Below are 20,542 nucleotides of genomic sequence, written 5' to 3'. Positions count from 1 at the left end.
TCTTTGTATAAAGTGGGCTAGCTGATGGTATCTCCATTCGTCAATTTCCAAAAAACAATTTTTCCCCTTTAATTCTTGTAGTGTTATAATGTGCCCATCTTTTATTACCTCCCTTAATTGAGTGGTGTCTTTTTTTATCCAATTTCCACCAATCTGTGTTTTGCCCGGTGCAAAATAGTCATTATTTTTTAGTGCCAGTAATGGTGAGTTAAATTCCTTTTCTATTTTTTTATATTTAGTATCCCATATTTTTAGTGCATTTTTAGTTATCTCGTGTGAGTTCTTATCTAATGTCCTATATTGAGGTGGGTTCCATATAATCTTGTCCAAGCTGGCTTTTGCCATTTCGTTTTCGATATTAACCCATCTTTTTTCCTTACTGGCCCTAACCCACTCCACCACCCTCGACAAAACCACTGCCTCATAGTATGTTTTAATGTCTGGTACTACTAGTCCCCCCTTACTTTTGGGTTGTCTTAGGGTTTGGAGGGATACTCTATGTTTCTTATTTCTCCATATGAAGTTCATAATCTGTTTTTTAAGAGCTGAGAAGAGTGTTCCGGGTAAACTTATGGGTATCATCTGGAACTTATATGTGATCTTTGGTAGGATTACCATTTTACAAAAGTTTATTCGTCCTATCCAGGATATTGGTCTATTTCTTTATCCTCCCAATTTCCTCCCTAATTTCGTTTAGCAAAGGGATATAATTTTTCTCATACATTTTTTTTATTGATGGGATAAGGAGAATACCAAGGTACTTAAGTGCTTTTACCCAGGAGAAGCAGTATTTCTGACAGATCAGAAGACGGGTTAAATAAATGATGATGTCAGCCAAGCGAAAAAGGCTAAATAGTGGCCCAGTCATGAAGTGTGGAGGTGGGAACAGCATGAGAAGTACACAGAGTGGCCCTATGACATAGTGGTGAGGTGGAAGCAGCATGAGGAGGCAACAGAGTGGCACATTGACAGAGTCTGGAGATGGCGGCAGCAGCAGCATCAGGAGGAGGCCATAGAGTGGTAAGGTGACATAGTGTGGAGGTGGCAGCAGCATGAGGTGACCACAGAGTGGCAAGGTGACATAGTGTGGAGGTGGGTGGCAATACCAGTAGCAGCTGAAGATGGTGGTGAAAGAAGGAGCACTTGGCATTAGATGTGTGGCATCAGGCGGGTGGCAGCATCAGAATAGTAGCTGAGGCAGGGAGCCAGAAGAAACCGGTCTCTTTTGTCAAAGTGTTGGTGTGGCACCATGGATGATCTAGTCTGATGCATCAGAAATTGGTGGGTGGAAATCTTGATCCACGCCTGATTCATCTTGACAAAGGTCAGTCTCTCCACATTTTGGGCGGACATTTTGGGGTAACTATGGCCCCCGCCGCACTGAACACCCACTCTGATGCCACACTACTGGCCGGGCAGGACAGATTTTCCAGGGCAAACTCGGCGGCCACAAATCCAGTTTGGCTGCCCAGTAGTCCAGCGGATCTTCAATGACGGCTGGCAGGGTGCACTCCAAGTATGCCAACACCTGCGGTTTAGGTTCTGCTCCAGGTCTAGATGCTGCTGCTGGTGAGTAGTTTCTTCACTATGCGGGTGAAGAAAGCTGCTCATCAGCGACTCTAGATTCAGGCTGCTGCTGATGGGGCTGGTACTGCTCCTGCCACCCCACCTCTCCCCAGCAGCCATGGCAGTGGAACGTGAACGCAGAGGGCCCTCCAGGTCAGACCTGCGAGAGGATGGACGATGGCGCAGATAGGCAGCGGCCAACTGACTGCATAGGATGTCTCTGTAGTAGTTCAGTTTGTCCTCCCTCTCAGTGGGTGTAAAAAAGGCCCCCATTCTGGACTGGTAGCGAATGCCCAACAAGGTGGAGAGCCAGAAGTCATCCTTCTGCCGAATGGTGACAATTCGGCTGTCACTACTTAAGCAAGAGAGCATGCAGCAGGCCATTTGCACAAGGGACTCGGAGGGACTACCTGCCTCCATCTCCACTGCATACTGCCATGTTGTGTCTGGGTCATCTGCCTCGTTTTTCTCATCTCCCTCTTGCTCCTCCGGCTGTTTCTGCTCCCCCTCTCCTGTCACCTGTGTAGATAAACCAACCATTTCACTACACATTGATTGTGTTCCAATGTCCTCCTTCTCTTCCTCCAGTTCAGCCCCCACAGGGCTCATGTGGCCGTGATATCTAGGTGCCACGTCCCCAGTCCCCTGACCAGCCATATTTAGTAGCATCTGTTCCAGGTCATACGTTCATCCCGTAGTCCTGGCGACTGACAAATAACGTGGCATTTTCAAAGGGCCTGAGCAAACGGCAAGCGTCACACATGAGCTGCCACTGGCTGACATCGAAGTTACACAGGGGAGTACTCCTGTCCGCTCGGATCATCAGGTAATGGTTTATGGCCTTTCTCTGTTCGTACAATCGGTCCAACATATGGAGGGTGGAATTCCAACTGGTGGAAACGTCGCATATCAGCCTATGTTGGGGGATGCCGTTCTGCCGCTGCAGCTCAAGGAGGGTTGGCTTTACGGTGTACGAGTGGCTGAAATGCTTGCAAAGTTTCCTGGCCATTTTTATGATGTGTTGTAGATGGGTGGAAGACTTCAGGAAACGCTTGGTAACCAGATTGAACACGTGTGCAATGCAGGGTGCATGGCTGAGCCCTTCTTGACACCGTGCCGACACCATGTACTTCCCGTTGTCGGTCACCCCGGTTACGATTTTGAGTTGTCGCTGAGAAAACCAGGATTCAATTTCTTGATGGATGACCCGGAGCAGTTCCTCCCCTGTGCAACTCCGTTCGCCCAGGGAAACAAGGTGCAGAACAGCGTGACACCGCCGTGCCCTGCACATGTGGTATGCTGGAGGGGCACTGTGAATTGTCCCTGCAGTGGAGGCTGAGGACACAGTGGAGGATGAGAAGGTAGAGGCGGACATTGTTGCTGGACCAATGGCGTGGCAACGTGGAGGCGCAAGTGGCGTCACCTGGCAAAGTTGCTGGTGTGGCTGTGCAGGAACCACATTCATCCAGTGGGCCATAAAGGACATGTACTGTTCTTGACCGTAGTTACAGCTCCACACGCCGGCTCTGCCATGCACTTTGGCAGACACCGACAGGCTCAAGGACTGGCCCACCTTCTGTTCTACATATTTGTGCAGGGTTGGTACTGCCTTTTTGGCAAAGAAATGACAGCTTGGGACTCTCCACCTCGGCTCGGCACAAGCCATCAGTTCTCTGAAAGGCGCAGAGTCCACCACTTGGAAAGGGAGTAACTGCAGGACCAGCAGCCAGGAGCACATTCAGCTTCTGTGCCGTTGGATGAGTGCACGCATTCTGTTGTCTCTTAGGAATCGCTTCGGTGATCGATTGCTAACGGAATGAGTGACGAGGAGTATGAGGAGGAGGAACAGGAGCATCTGGACCAGCAGAAGATGGGAATGACAGACAGCTCCCTTCGGCTGAGGTGGTGGAGCCTTGACTGCCTGAAAGGGTGTGTGACACTGGGTGATGCAGAGGTTGCTGCAGCAGGCTGGACCACCACATCAGAGCCACGGTTCTCCCAGGCCACTGTATGGCGACGCTGCATATGTTGACGCAGGGCCGTAGTGCCAACATTGGCACCCTGGCCATGCTTCACCTTCTGCCCACAGATTCTACATATGGCCACGTTCACCTCCTCTGGCAGCTTAAGAAACAACTGCCACACCACGAGTAGGTGGTTTTACCACCAACACTCTGCATTGACTGAATGCTACTGCTGCTGCCTCTGTGAATCCCTGCACAGCTACTTCCCGGGCAGGTAGGCTCCCGCGAAGCAGGTGGTCTACCCGTGGCACGTTTGGCTCCCGACCTCCCACTGCTGACTCCCGGCCACGCTAGCGACTTGCTGGCTCACTGGCAAGCCGCCACCCTCTTCTCCTGATGATGATGAAGCCCCTTCGTCACCTGTCTCCCAAGTGCGATCAGCTACATCATCATTATCATCGAGTACTGTCTGCATGTCACTGATGTCCTCCTCAACGGTCTCTGCGTCATGAGCTTGACCGCTCGCAACACCAGCTCCCATGCCACTCTCCTCATCACTACTTGCCCGCCTAGCGGAGGAAGCGGCAGATGTCTCCTCCAGATCTTGGCTGGCAGGAGCTGTTGACTGTCCTCTAGTACCTCGTCTTCACTGTATAGTAGAGCTGAGCCGACAGCATACAATACTTCTGTGGCTCTGGGAACTGAAAAGGACAGAGGAAGGTTGAGGACAGGTGAGGGTGCAGGGCCTGCTTCAGGCCCATGCCAACTAAAGGTTGTGTCTGACGAACCTACTGACTCTTGGCTGGGGGTGTCTGATGTCACTTGCGACGAAATCGAAGATCGAGTCAACCACAAAAGAACTGCTGGGTTGCTGGTCACGACACGACTGCTAGCCGAGACTGGGAGCTCAGGCCTCTCGAAGTGACCCCTGCTGCCATGGCTCCTTACTCTGCTGCGACCTCTGACTGCGCCAGAAACATTTAGGCCTCTGCAACTCCCCTGTGCAAGCCTGGCACTTCTCTGTCTGACATACTGTTAGATCAAAAATAATAAAAAGGAAATTAATACACCCCACAAAAGCCTTTACTACAGATAACTGCTCCACAGAGCGGCAAATGTATTTTTTCTTTTTGTGCTGATACACGTCACCTTTGGCCACTTACATACTGTAGTTGCATAGTTGATAAGGTTGGGAAAAGACAAAAGTCCAACCTATAATGATCCACGGAACAAATCCCTGGATCAATGTCCATATTCCTTTTAAAAAGGGGTTGGGCCAAAGGGAAAGGGTGTGTAAAACAAGATTTCTACAGTATACATTGTCATAAGCCTCAATGTTATTTTAAATTAAAAAGTCTAAACCTTTTTTGAAGCCATCTCCAGTATTTGCTGTGACCGGCTCCTGTGGCTATTCCAGAGATTCACAGCCCTTACTGTAAAGAATGCTTTTAGCCTTTTATGACTGAATATTTTTTCCTCCAGGTGTAGGGAATGGCCCCTTGTTTTTCGAGGGGGTTTAACACAGAATGGCTTCCCTCGATATTTTTTGTATGGTCCATTTATACATTTGTATAGGTTAATCATGTCCCCCTTAGACGTCGTTTTTCAAGGCTAATTCAGTTCTTACTGGTCTATAATTTCCTGGTGTAGACCAAGCACCCCTTTGGAAAATTGGCACCACATTCGCCTGTCATTAAAGAATCTGTAAATATTATGAACAGAGGCAAAGCAAAAACTGAACTGAGCTCCTTTAGTCCATCCGGACCCGGGGCCTAGTTCACTTTCATTTTCTTTTAGCATATTAAGGACCATGTCAGCCAGTTAAGTAAGTTACAGTATGTGAGGAATTTACACCAGTGACACCACCCTCATGAGATGCCCTTTCTTCTTTTGTATATACAGAGCTAAAAAAAACATTTAGAAGCTCTGCCTTCTCTTGATCCCCAGTGACCAACACCCCATTAACCTTAATTTAATGGCCCTACATGTTCTGACCTTGGGTTTTTTGCATTTATGTATTTGAAGAATGTTTTGGGGTTGGTCTTACTTCCATCCTTTACAAATTCTCTACGCCCTTAGTATCATTGGCCTGTCCCTCTCTAGGAGCTTCTCATACCTCACCAACCCAACATTTAGTGTCTTGCACACCACCTGCTCATCCTGCCCTCTTTTTGCAACCTAGAAAGTCCACTGTTCTCCATCCATACCTTTAGCATGGAACAACTCATAGAGTCCTATATCTTTCAGTTGCATCTCTAAGGTGATAAAATTTACCTCTCTGCCCGAGATGTTACCTCTCTGCTATCTACCGTTGGCCTTCTCCTGCTTCTAATAACGTCACATACACAATAAAAAAGTCATTCTTCCTATTACCACCACCCCACTCACCCCAATGAAAACTATCAGCCACAGTTGGCTCTATTCCCCAATCTCACAGATTCACTGCCTTGGGATAACTGCTCTGGCTCCAGTCTCATATCCAAGTCTTTACCCCCTCCTGCCATTTCCATCTCAAAAACATTTCTCAAAACTACACTTTCCTGAACCTCAAGTCAACAAAAATGGTTGTACCTGTCCTCATCATTTCCATAGACTACTGCAATATCCTTTTCTGCTTCTCTGCGGACTCCCATTCAAAACTCTTCAAAACCCACTCAAATTCAAAACTCTTCAAAACCCACTCAAATCCACCCTCTACATTGATACATGGTTAAGGGCTCTTTCACACTTGCGTTATTGTCTTCCGGCATAGAGTTCCGTCGTCGGGACTCTATGCCGGAAGAATACTGATCAGGATTATCCTAATGCATTCTGAATGGAGAGTAATCCGTTCAGGATGCATCAGGATGTCTTCAGTTCCGGTACGGAACGTTTTTTGGCCGGAGAAAATACCGCAGCATGCTGCGCTTTTTGCTCCGGCCAAAAATCCTGAAGACTTGCCGCAAGGCCGGATCCGGGATCAATGCCCATTGAAAGGCATTGATCCGGATCCGGCCTTAAGCTAAACGTCGTTTCGGCGCATTGCCGGACCCGACGTTTAGCTTTTTCTGAATAGTTACCATGGCTGCCGGGACGCTAAAGTCCTGACAGCCATGGTAAGTGTAGCGGGGAGCAGGGGAGCAGCATACTTACCGTCCGTGCGGCTCCCCGGGCGCTCCAGAGTGACGTCAGGGCGCCCCAAGCGCATGGATCACGTGATCACATGGATCACGTCATCCATGCGCATGGGGCGCTCTGACGTCATTCTGGAGCGCCCGGGGAGCCGCACGGACTGTAAGTATACCGCTCCCCCGCTCCCCGCTCCTACTATGGCAACCAGGACTTTAATAGCGTCCTGGGTGCCATAGTAACACTGAAAGCATTTGGAAGACGGTTCCGTCTTCAAATGCTTTCAGTACACTTGCGTTGTTACGGATCCGGCAGGCACCTCCGGCAACGGAAGTGCATGCCGGATCCCAACAACGCAAGTGTGAAAGAGGCCTAACCTATACACAGCACAGTGTACACAGCCGTGTCATCTCCTCCTCACACTACTACACCATGACATGTATACACAGCAAAGTGCATACAGCCGTGTCATCTCCTCCTCACACTACTACACCATGACATGTGTAGAGGGAAGTGCATATATTGGGTATGTATATATATATATATATATATATATATGTATATATATATATATATACACAGTACAGACACACCTTCTCATTCAAAGAGTTTTCTTTATTTTCATGACTGAAAATTGTAGATTCACACTGAAGGCATCAAAACTATGAATTAACACATGTGGACTTATATACAGTCATGGCCAAAAGTTTTGAGAATGACACAAATATTAGTTTTCACAAAGTTTGCTGCTAACCTGCTTTTAGATCTTTGTTTCAGTTGTTTCTGTGATGTAGTGAAATATAATTACACGCACTTCATACGTTTCAAAGGCTTTTATCGACAATTACATGACATTTATGCAAAGAGTCAGTATTTGCAGTGTTGGCCCTTCTTTTTCAGGACCTCTGCAATTCGACTGGGCATGCTCTCAATCAACTTCTGGGCCAATTCCTGACTGATAGCAACCCATTCTTTCATAATTACTTCTTGGAGTTTGTCAGAATTAGTGGGTTTTTGTTTGTCCACCCGCCTCTTGAGGATTGACGACAAGTTCTCAATGGGATTAAGATCTGGGGAGTTTCCAGGCCATGGACCCAAAATGTCAACGTTTTGGTCCCCGAGCCACTTAGTTATTACTTTTGCCTTATGGCACGGTTCTCCATCGTGCTGGAAAATGCATTGTTCTTCACCAAACTGTTGTTGGATTGTTGGAAGAAGTTGCTGTTGGAGGGTGTTTTGGTACCATTCTTTATTCATGGCTGTGTTTTTGGGCAAAATTGTGAGTGAGCCCACTCCCTTGGATGAGAAGCAACCCCACACATGAATGGTCTGAGGATGCTTTACTGTTGGCATGACACAGGACTGATGGTAGCGCTCACCTTTTCTTCTCCGGACAAGCCTTTTTCCAGATGCCCCAAACAATCGGAAAGAGGCTTCATCGGAGAATATGACTTTGCCCCAGTCCTCAGCAGTCCATTCACCATACTTTCTGCAGAAGATCAATCTGTCCCTGATGTTTTTTTTGGAGAGAAGTGGCTTCTTTGCTGCCCTTCTTGACACCAGGCCATCTTCCAAAAGTCTTCGCCTCACTGTGCGTGCAGATGCGCTCACACCTGCCTGCTGCCATTCCTGAGCAAGCTCTGCGCTGGTGGCACTCCGATCCCGCAGCTGAATCCTCTTTAAGAGACGACCCTGGCACTTGCTGGACTTTCTTGGACGCCCTGAAGCCAAGAATTGAACCTCTTTACTTGAAGTTCTTGATGATCCTATAAATTGTTGATTGAGGTGCAATCTTAGTAGCCACAATATCCTTGCCTGTGAAGCCATTTTTATGCAACGCAATGATGGCTGCACGCGTTTCTTTGCAGGTCACCATGGTTAACAATGGAAAAACAATGATTTCAAGCATCACCCTCCTTTTAACATGTCAACTCTGCCATTTTAACCCAATCAGCCTGACATAATGATCTCCAGCCTTGTGCTCGTCAACATTCTCACCTGAGTTAACAAGACGATTACTGAAATGATCTCAGCAGTTCCTTTAATTACAGCAATGAAATGCAGTTGAAAGTTTTTTTTGGGATTAAGTTAATTTTCATGGCAAAGAAGGACTATGCAATTAATCTGATCACTCTTCATAACATTCTGGAGTATATGCAAATTGCTATTATAAAAACGTAAGCAGCAACTTTTCCAATTTCCAATATTTTCGTAATTCTCAAAACTTTTGGCCACGACTGTACATAACAAACAAGTGTGAAACAACTGGAAATATGTCATATTCTAGGTTCTTCAAAGTAGCCACCTTTTGCTTTGATTACTGCTTTTTACACTCTTGGCATTCTCTTGATGAGCTTCAAGAGGTAGTCCCCTGAAAATGTTTTCACTTCACAGGTGTGCCCTGTCAGGTTTAATAAGTGGGATTTCTTGCCTTATAAATGGGGTTGGGACCATCAGTTGCGTTGAGCAGAAGTCAGGTGGATACACAGCTGATAGTCCTACTGAATAGACTGTTAGAATTTGTATTATGGCAAGAAAAAAGCAGCTAAGTAAAGAAAAACGAGTGGCCATCATTACTTTAAGAAATTAAGGTCAGTCAGTCAGCCGAAAAATTGGGAAAACTTTGAAAGTAAGGGCTATTTGACCATGAAGGAGAGTGATGGGGTGCTGCGCCAGATGACCTGGCCTCCACAGTCACCGGACCTGAACCCAATCGAGATGGTTTGGAGTGAGCTGGACCGCAGAGTGAAGGCAAAAGGGCCAACAAGTGCTAAGATTCTCTGGGAACTCCTTCAAGACTGTTGGAAGACCATTTCAGGGGACTACCTCTTGAAGCTCTTCAAGAGAATGCCAAGAGTGTGCAAAGCAGTAATCAGAGCAAAAGGTGGCTACTTTGAAGAACCTAGAATATGACATATTTTCAGTTGCTTCACACTTGTTTGTTATATATATAATTCCACATGTGTTAATTCATAGTTTTGATGCCTTCATAGTCATGAAAATAAAGAAAACTCTTTGAATGAGAAGGTGTGTCCAAACTTTTGGTCTGTACTGTATATACAGTGGATATAAAAAATCTACACACCCCTGTTAAAATGTCAGGTTTCTGTGATGTAACAAAATGAGACAAAGATAAATCATTTCAGAACTTTTTCCACCTTTATTGTAACCCATAAACTGTACAACTCAATTGAAAAACAAACTGAAATCTTTTAGGTAGAGGGAAGAAAAAATATAAAAATAAAATAATATGGTTGCATAAGTGTGCACACCCTTAAACTAATACTTTGTTGAAGCACCTTTTGATTTTATTACAGCACTCAGTCTATTTGGGTATGACTCTATCAGCATGGCACATTTTGACTTGGCAAGATTTGCCCACTCTTCTTTGCAAAAACGCTCCAAATATGTCAGATTGCGAGGGCATCTCCTGTGCACAGCCCTCTTCAGATCACCCCACAGATTTTCAATTGGATTCAGGCAGTGGCGTAGGGATCTCCTATTAAACATGATTGTGAATGTGATTGCTTCATTCTGAACACAGCTACATCTAAGTTATAAGAGGGTGCGCACACTTATGCAACCACATTATTAATTTTTTTTGGGTTTTCTTTGCTCCAACTAAAAGATTTCATTTTGTTTTTCAATTGAGTTGTACAGTTTATAGGTCACATTAAAGGTGGAAAAAGTTCTGAAATGATTTTTCTTTGTCTAATTTTTTTACATCACAGAGACCTGACATTTTAACAGGGGTGTGTAGACTTTTTTTTATCCACTGTAATATATATATATATATATATATATATATATATATATATATATATATCAGCCTAGTTATTATGCTCTCCCCCACCTTCTGTTTAGTGATTATTTATGTGTGTGTGGTGCCATGGTGTATCTGGGGGGATGATCTAATTTACACCTTGGGCAGGAATTCCTTTGATTTCTTTGGCTGTACAGATCCTGAACCTCAAGGGGCCAATTGGCAGTTGTCTGTTACAGTCTGAGTGCATGCATTCCGTCACACTCACACACAACATGATGTCATATCCCTGAGCCTAAGGGTCCATTCAGTCGTCTGCAAAATGGATCCGGACCCATTCATTTTCAATGGGGACAGAAAAGATGCAGACAGCACACAGTGTGCTGTCTGCATCCGCATTTCCGTTCCACGGCTCCACCAAAAAATACAAGACAAGAATAGGCATTTCTATTGGGGTGCCGGCCCAGTGTTTTGCATATCTGCAATTTGCGGACCCGCAAAACACTGTGGACGGGTGAATAGACCCTTAGGTTGAGGAGGGGAAGGTGGGCTGCTTTGGGCTCATATTAGCCCAAGCCAGGACAAACGCTCTCTCTCTCTGGCTACTTCACACATGGACGAGTGGACCTGAGATGAGCTGAGCAGCCCCTCCTGAAACAGAGTCTATGAACATTGGCTGAGTATCATTAACCCCTGTACCCCTGTATCCCTGTATTTACCCCTACCTTGCCATCACCCTGTATTATTAACCATTTCCCACTGCTCGGAAGTTGTTTCTGTGTTTGGCTTTGGTGAAGAAAATCGCTTACTCTGTGAACTAATCAGGCAAGAGAGACGCGGTCAGTGGATTCTGAGCTTCCAGGGCCTGATAGTTCAGGTAACTCGGTTCTTCAATCAGAGCTGAACACAGAGCAATATCTACAGCAGAGAACCTAAATCTTTTGATTTTAACAATTTTTTGTTGCGTTACACAAACCTTGAACACGTGCGAACGTCACAGAAGAAGTCGTCGCATACCGTCGCTTTGAGAAAACCATCACCGTTGGAGCTGATCAGAAGAAGTCCGGCTGGACGGGAGAAGGTGTCCCGGGTACTAGAGGACCTCCTCCAAGCAGCGACCCAAGGAAAAGAAAAGTCAGCTCCAGAGAAGATAGTTTCTCAACAAACCGTGAGTATGGACTTCTCAACACTACTACACTTAGCTAAACACAGCATATTTAACTCCATCCTCCCCACTACTTACAAGTCAGCAGAAATGCTGTGGTCCAATTTGTTAGCACAGGCTTGTAGTTATGACAAGATCTGTATTAACAAATGGACGGTATTGAAAAAGGCGACTAAACGGCTTCAGATGTTAGCCAAACTTGTACATACATTTGAGGATAGCATCTGAAAGCCAGAGGATGTTGCACTGGTGTCTCGGTCAACAGAGACAATTCCTCCGACCATTCATTGCCAGTGCTGTGCCAGTAATTCGAACCAGGTTTCAGCATTGCGGGCACAGCTGGCAGAGAATGTACAGTCTACAGTTGACCGAGACACAAGGGTGGCTAGGTTAGAGTCACAGTTAGTAGAACTGCAGAGGCAGAAGGAGAAAACAGAGGCTCAGTTGACTCAGTCGTATGCTGAGATCAAGGCCTTCAAGGAACGGGCTGCCTCTACTAACGTGATGGTAGCCAAATTGAAGGATGAGGTTGCTGTAAGATCCCAGCTAATGACTGGCATGCAACATATTTTCAAAAGCTTTTCGAAAATGGTGCGGGCCCTTTCTTTTTCCTTAAAGTCAGGGCCAGAATCTCCAAGGGCAAAAAGGGGGAGATCAGTCTGTGATAGGCCAAATCTACCAAAATTTGAGCCTGTCCAGAATAACAGAGATTGTTCCCTGACTTTGGGAAAAATAAATATTGTGAAGAGTGCGTCCCTGAGGATGGAACAATTCAAAAGTAAATGTCACGACGGCAGTGTGGACAGACCTAAGCCATGCAGGGCAAACATCAGATGTTTTGCATGTGGTGGCTTAGGTCACATAGCGAGACACTGCAAAGCAGGTAAGGACAAAACACTCAGGACAGGAAGCCAAGTCAGGTGTTTCAGGTGTGGGAGCAAAGGACACATTGCAAGGAATTGCCCTTGTGCAAGTAATTGCAATGTGTCCAGTAGCAGTAGCCAAGTAACAAATCGTACAGTGGGGTCTAGTCAGCTTGGCCAAAAAAGGGTTACCTCTCAGCAGCATACGCCTCACCAGGTGCTGAGGGGTCAAAATGGCCAATCTAGGCTAGAAAATAATATTTGGCACCCCTGTATTATTTGTTACACCGTTTGTTGCCCGTGTATGTCCATGTCATGTGTTTTGGTTATCTTTTTGTATGTTTATCTTGATGTTGATGGCGGTAGTCCTTATTTACGAATGTGTTTCGCCCTGCTGATGTTTGTAGTTTGCATTCCCCGCTGTGAGTCCAGGAGCAGTTGTTTGTGATTTATTCTTGCATCTCCTTTGAGTAGAACTGTGTTATACTGTGGACTGAGGTAGTTGTTGGTTTGCGGACAGGTAACATACATTTTCACACGGTATAGTGTGAGGTTATTCTGTGCAGCCAAGGTCTCAGATCCGGACGGGTAACACTGTTTTGCTCAAGGTTTTCAGTAGGGCTGTGTTACAGTGGGGACTACAGGCAGTGAGTTGCGGACAGGTAACATTGGCACCAGGTTCTGTGTGATTTGTACTGTGCACTCACTTTTGTTGGTCCGGACAGGTAACACAGCTCTGAGGTTGGACGCAGAGTGATTGACAGGAGAGTGTGGCCTGTGTTTGTGTTGTGGAGTCCTAAAGAGTCAAGGAATAACCTATGCCATGGATTCTTCTGGCCTCCACAAGACAGGTTAACAGGGGGAAATCAGCCTGAGTACACATGAGTAAGACAAGGATACAGTGCCATCAATAACAAGATGATGCTTTGTCCACAGCTCCCCTCGGATATCCTAACCTATTAGGGTGGCCATCCTTATCTGTTGGTACAGATGGATGTGTTGCAGAGGATGTGATCCTCGGATGGTTGGGTGCTCAGACACCAGTGTTGGGATAACGAGGGGTCCTGTGAGATGAAGGTCAGCCCAATACCTTTCTCTACACTGGGGTCAAAAGGTATTGGTGCTGGTATTCGGCAACTAATTGCACCGTGAGGGGAGAACTCGCCCAGGAGCGTATGGTACTGTCTTTCATCCTGGGTATGGATACAATGGAGCAGGAGAAAAGAACCCCAACTACGCCCAGCTAAGAAGGTGGATATCTGACCAGATACCCCTGAGAGCAGTGAGAAAGAGAATCAGAGAGAAGCCGAGTCTCCGAGATGCCAAGGAAAAAGGCTCCGCTTTGTCCTGGCTGCTTTGGATACCATCTCGAAAAGGACTTTGCTCTTCAACCTGCCCATCCACCCAGTGATCATCCTTAGTACCTGGGTGGTCATACCTTAGACTGTCATTGAACTGTCATCAACAAACGGACAAAAAGGATTGGTCAAAGGACTACAACAAGGCCAGTCAGAAAGTCCTATACTGATGAAGTGAGGGGTCAAGGACTTGACTCTGATTTGGTTCTATGACTAGTGATGAGCGGGAGGTGCCATATTCGGTTTCGCGATATTTCGCGAATATTCGCATGAATATTCGTGTTATATTCGTCGAAATCGAATATTCGCAATTATTCCAATTATCGCGAAATTATTTTTCGCATATTGCGAAAATTTATCTTGATAGTATAAGGCAACGTTCCTATGCTAAGCTAATGACTATGGCTAGGCTAATATGTGTATATTACGAAATTTTGTAATATTGCTCTAACTTCGTCTCTTAGAATATTACGAATATTCTAAAAGACGAAGTTAGAGCAATATTAAGAACATTTGCAAAAGTCGAAATTGCGATGCGAGTAATATAACACGAAATAGTCGCATGAAGATTTAAACTTAGCACTGCTATATTCCATATTCTAGCCTAATATGGAATATAGCTGTGTTAAGTTAGCACTGCTATATTCCATATTAGGCTAGAATATGGAATATAGCTGTGCTAAATTGAAATCTTCATGCGACTATTTCGTGTTATATTACTCGCATCGCAATTTCGACTTTTGCAAATATTCTTAATATTGCTCTAACTTCGTCTTTTAGAATATTCGTAATATTCTAAAAGATGAAGTTAGAGCAATATTACGAAATTTCGTAAAATACACATAGATTGTATTTAAGCTAATATACTGCTATAGTAATAATTTTTAATAGTGTACATATTTTACAAAACTTAAGTTCAGAAGAGGCAAAAAAAATTACAGGAAAAAAAAGGGATTATAGCACTATATTAGCTAAATTACAATCTATATGTGTATTTTACGAAATTTCGTAATATTGCTCTAACTTCGTCTTTTAGAATATTCGTAATATTCTAAGAGATGAAGTTAGAGCAATATTACGAAATTTCTAAAAGACGAAGTTAGAGCAATATTAAGAACATTTGAAAAAGTCGAAATTGCGATGCGACTAATATAACACGAAATATTCGCATGAAGATTTCAACTTAGCACAGCTATACTCCATATTCTAGCCTAATATGGAATATAGCAGTGCTAACTTAGCACAGCTATATTCCATATTAGGCTAGAATATGGAGTATAGCAGTGCTAAGTTGAAATCCTCATGCGAATATTTCGTGTTATATTACTCGATGCGTTCTATTAAATTGCGATGCGACTAATATAACACGAAATATTCGCATGAAGATTTCAACTTAGCACTGCTATACTCCATATTCTAGCCTAATATGGAATATAGCTGTGCTAAGTTAGCACAGCTATATTCCATATTAGGCTAGAATATGGAGTATAGCAGTGCTAAGTTGAAATCTTCATGCGAATATTTCGTGTTATATTACTCGATGCGTTCTATTAAATTGCGAAGCGACTAATATAACACGAAATATTCGCATGAAGATTTCAACTTAGCACAGCTATACTCCATATTCTAGCCTAATATGGAATATAGCAGTGCTAACTTAGCACAGCTATATTCCATATTAGGCTAGAATATGGAGTATAGCAGTGCTAAGTTGAAATCCTCATGCGAATATTTCGTGTTATATTACTCGATGCGTTCTATTAAATTGCGATGCGACTAATATAACACGAAATATTCGCATGAAGATTTCAACTTAGCACTGCTATACTCCATATTCTAGCCTAATATGGAATATAGCTGTGCTAAGTTAGCACAGCTATATTCCATATTAGGCTAGAATATGGAGTATAGCAGTGCTAAGTTGAAATCTTCATGCGAATATTTCGTGTTATATTACTCGATGCGTTCTATTAAATTGCGAAGCGACTAATATAACACGAAATATTCGCATGAAGATTTCAACTTAGCACAGCTATACTCCATATTCTAGCCTAATATGGAATATAGCAGTGCTAACTTAGCACAGCTATATTCCATATTGGGATAGAATATGGAGTATAGCAGTGCTAAGTTGAAATCTTCATGCGAATATTTCGTGTTATATTACTCGCATCGCAATTGCGACTATTGCGAAATTTCGTAAAATACACATATAGATTAGATTGTAATTTAGCTAATATGGAATATAGCAGTAAGTTGAAAGCGCCACTGACTGGAGCAGCCAGGAAGCCAGGAATCCAAAGGACAGGTAAGAACAACTTTAGGGAAGTGGGAAAGAAAAAAATATAATAAAAAAAAAAAGAAAAAAAACGAATATTCTATTTCGCGAATATATAGAACGATATTCTAAATATTCGCGAAATCTCGAAATTGCGATATTCGAGAAAAAAATTCGCAATTCGAATATTCGCGCTCAACACTATCTATGACCATGAAAGTGTTCCTTTTTATTTGTATGTTTGTCGATTGTGTACCCATAGACACTCTAGGTGCAAATATGTGACAGCCTATACTCAGGGAAACTCGCCCAATGTACTGTGGTGAGTTACAATATGGGTGTACACACATTTACATCCTATAGTCATTTCCCATTGACACGTGGGTCTGTGACCTACCTGTGTCTTCGGAGGTGTAGATAGATATGCCTTGTTGCGTGAGTCTCTATGGGTACACACACTGAATTTAATTAGCGTTGAGGGGATTTATTTGTTGTATGATGTATCTGTTGTTGTGTGAATGGGGAAAAGAGTAGATCCCCTAGGGATAGGTCCCCCTATTTTTTTTAAGGTATTTGCCACTTCAACTCTAGCAGTGGTGAAATTCATAAGGGACAGATTGGATGTCGGTTAGAGTTAGAATTATACTTCATTCCATCCTGAATTATCACCAGTCATAAGCAGGGTTGAGAAGGCAAATATTTCCCAGCACAACACTTCCCTCAAACTTCATTGTTCTCGTATCCTGTAGAGGGAAGTGCATATATTGGGTATATATAGTAATTATGCTCTCCCCCACCTTCGGTTTAGGGATTGTTTATGTGTGTGTGGTGCCATCGTGTATCTGGGGGGGGGGGGTGCTCTCATTTACACCTTGGGCAGGAATGCCTATGATTTCTTTGTCTGCACAGATCCTGAGCTTCAGGCGGACGTGTTAATGGACCCCTAGGTTGAGGAGGGGAGGTGGGCTGCTATGGGCGTATATTAGCCCAAGCCAGGACAAACACTCTCTGGCTATTTCACACATGGAAGGGGGGCTCATCACCACAAACAGAGGAAGGACACACATGGAAGCGTAGTGTGTATATCTAGATTGATTGTTGGGTGTAAATGTAGATTGCGTTGTGTTACTGTAGTCAGGTTTTGTAGTTTTGGTAATGTATTGCGGTGTTTGATTATATGGATATATATTTATATAACATTTGATATAAATATATATAGATATAGTAGAATTGATAGACTGCAGACTTATATTTGTTTAATAAATTCCTTTATTGTTTTTTTTTTTAAATAAATATATATTTTTATTTTTCCAAATCATGATATTTGTACATAAAACAGTAATAATCACAACGGTATGCCTAGCATGGCAATCATAAACATCCTTACAAGAAGAAAAATTCTATACAGCATCCTAAGAACACCCTCACGACAATATATAATAATAACTATATCCACCCCACCCCCCCATTGGCTGCCGTCCACTCCATTCATCAATGTGTAAAATAATAACAATTATGGCTATGTAGATCTGCGTGCAATTCTCCGTTTCCTTTCAATGTCCTCATAAACTCTAATTTTTTGAAGGTATGACCCCCACTCCCTTGTTGAGGGCGGGGAGACAGAGCCCCAATACTTTATTAATGTAGCTTTAGCGACCATCAATCCCCGCATCCAAATCCGTCTGACCTGGGCCGGGACTTCCACTTCTGACCCACATTCTCCAAAAAGCACTATCAGAACCCCCGGGTTATAATTCATTGAGCTCTCCCTTTATAGGGAAGCGAAAACCTCATCCCAATAGCTTCTTATTTTGCTGCAGCTCCAAAGCAAGTGGACATAGTCCGCATTAATATATCCACATTTGGAGCAGCAGCAATCCCGATCTTTATTTTGGGGAAATTTTCCTTGGATTTTAGGCGTATAATAAAGTCTGTGGAGGATCTTAAATTGAATTAACCTGTGCGCACTGGAAACTGACGCCTTTCTCACATTCCTACAAATAGTAGACCACTGTAGTGGGGGGCAATTCAGCTCTTGCTCCCACTTATCTGTGCTTTTGAAAGGTGTTACAGTTGCCAGTGCACTTCGGAGTTTTTCATAAAGTCTGGATAACTTCACTTTTTCATACTTCTGAGCGTCACAAAAATCAAAAAAAATATTCTCTTGTGGAAAAAGGGGCCTCTATTCCTAGAGACTTCAAATATATGTTTCAAACGTGAATACATAAATACGTCTAATGGTGAACTATCAGTAAAACCAAATTCCAAAAGTGATTTAAACTGACCCATATAAAAAAGGTCAGACACCCTGTTAATACCTTTACGTACCCAATAACCAAAATCTGTAATTTTGAAGAACTCCTCCAGCCCCCTGTTCTCCCACAGAGGGGTGAAAACAAACGGACCGGAAGATTTAAGGATCTTCTTCAGACTGTTCCAAACCCTCTGCAGAGAGCACGGGATCAACAAGGACCTCCTCATTCCCATAAACCCATTCTCCAACCATACAAAAATATTATCAACTGGTTTTGTAGTGTACGGGAGCTGTAATACCCGTCACTACCAAAGTGTCACTTGGTGTGCTGTCGTCCCTCCTAATTATGGGGAAGTTGTTATATGTCCGTTTTATAAAATGTCATGTAATGTATGTATTTTTCTGTTACTGAAACTTGCATGTACAGGCCTGCTAGGGGTGTCATTCGAGCTTCTAGTCAATAGAGGGAGCTAGGGAGCCCTAGTTTATATAAGGCCCAGTCAGGGAAGTGCAAGGCAGACGGAGTCTAGTGTCTGTAATCTACAGTTGGAGATTAGACAATGTCTGAGACAAGTCCAGGCCTGAAGCCTGCTGTCCAGGAGAAGATTCCCTCCTGAATTCCCATATGCAGAAACAGGAATATGTTAGATCAAGAGCCTGAGGAAGTTTCCAGAAGCTGAGAGAGACAGAGGCAAAGATCAGGAAAGCCAGAGGTACTCAGAAAGACAGAGGAGGTACTTATAGAAGCCATAGCCAAGGATATAAAGCCAGAATTAGGTTAATGGGCCTTGGTGAAGAATTGCTGTATTCCAGGATCAGACAGAATTAGAGTGCAAGCTCCTGTGCTGCAAGTCCTGTGTTCAACACTCTGTAATTACCCTGCTTTAACTGAATTGCCTGCATCGACCGAATTGCAAAATCGACTGTATGCTTAGGAACTGCATTTCCAATATTGTCTCTGCTTGCAAAACTACTAAAGTTGGAGTTCTGTTTTAAGACCACGTTTCCTCGATTTATTCCTGTATCCGCAAACGGCGTGCCACCGTTTACTTGGCACTGGCGTCACGAACTATCTTTACCTATACCTGCCCTTGCAGAGAGTCAGCTGTACCAGGTTAGTGTCTATTGCACTACATCACCCAGAAACACCTATTGCACACAACTTGAGTACGCTGCACCTCTCTTTTGGCGTCACGAACAGGATACGCACGCTTTCTAGTGCAAGAAGCGTGAACTTTGTGCCTTATACCGTTGCCCTGTGACCAAAGTGACAATTTGCCTGTTTTATTCAAGTGGACTTTGTGGACTGAAAATCATACCCAAAGTGTACAAAAAAAACTCTAAAAAGCGATCATTCATTGAACATACATGTTCCTGATTGCATTAACCCATTACCTAACACCGACTGGGTTGCTGAACATCAAAGGCGATTGAATACAGCCAACGCCATTGTTCAGGAACGTATGGACTATGCTAGGGACCGACAGCAGAGGGACTATGATCAAGCAGCCCATGCAGAACCCTTGACAATAGGGGCCGTGGTATGGTTAAAGAATAACAGCCGTACCAGTAAACTGGACAGTAAATGGGAGCGAAGTCCCTATGTTATCACTGCAATCCCAAATGTTGGAACTCACACTTATGAGATCACCCGGGAAGACAAGGGATCCCAAATTGTACACCGAAACCGGTTGAAGCTCTGCCTGACACCAGAACCCAGTGCCGAGAGTTCTGGACCTGAATATCCTGTGTCAGAGTCAGCAATACAGCCCGAGGATCCTATGCAAGCTGTTAGTAATCTGAGGTATGACGCTGATCCCATGCATTGGCTTCTGACACCTTGGTTGAACTTGCTGGTGCCTGCTCCGGGACCTACTGTAACTTCACCTCCGGAAGAACTGATTCAAGATGCCCCGGATCCAGTTCCCCCTCTAGTGGATCCAGTTATTCCAGTTGTTCCTGACCAAGATCTCCCTGATGGAGACCCTCCTGTTGCTTCTCTCTCTTCTACCTCGTTGCTAAGGGAAGAGGAGACCCCTGTTTTGAGAAGGTCTACCCGGATGACCAGGGGACGCCCGCCAGTCCGTTTAGGAGACTTTGATTATTCTGGTGGTGTCTCCTCCCAAACAGTTGCCACTGGCAATACCTTACTTGACATTTGTGCGCAAGAATGGACTCCTCCACGTGAGCCCTTGCCTGTGATACACCCACAGGAAACTCCTG

At 44.1% G+C, this 20,542-nt stretch overlaps 1 protein-coding gene across 6 annotated transcripts in view; it reads right to left on the bottom strand.

The window, feature by feature from the left end:
- LOC120977618 (CD59 glycoprotein-like) overlaps positions 1 to 20,542 on the bottom strand; it is a 149,106-nt gene that overhangs the window by 6,250 nt on the left and 122,314 nt on the right. Inside the window, exon 1 of one of the 6 annotated variants that reach the window (XR_005773931.1) lies at positions 4,479 to 4,536. The exons of 3 other annotated variants lie outside the window; for them this stretch is intronic. The gene's annotated coding sequence lies outside the window, so the exon portion shown is untranslated. Of the gene's footprint in view, positions 1 to 4,322; positions 4,384 to 4,478; positions 4,537 to 20,542 lie in introns of those variants that run through there. 2 more of the 6 variants (XR_005773932.1, XR_005773933.1) reach the window with 2 other exon arrangements.

The sequence above is a fragment of the Bufo bufo genome, chromosome 8, assembly GCF_905171765.1.
Source record: "Bufo bufo chromosome 8, aBufBuf1.1, whole genome shotgun sequence".
Lineage (NCBI taxonomy): Eukaryota > Metazoa > Chordata > Amphibia > Anura > Bufonidae > Bufo > Bufo bufo.
This window is presented reverse-complemented; position numbering and strand designations above follow the sequence as displayed.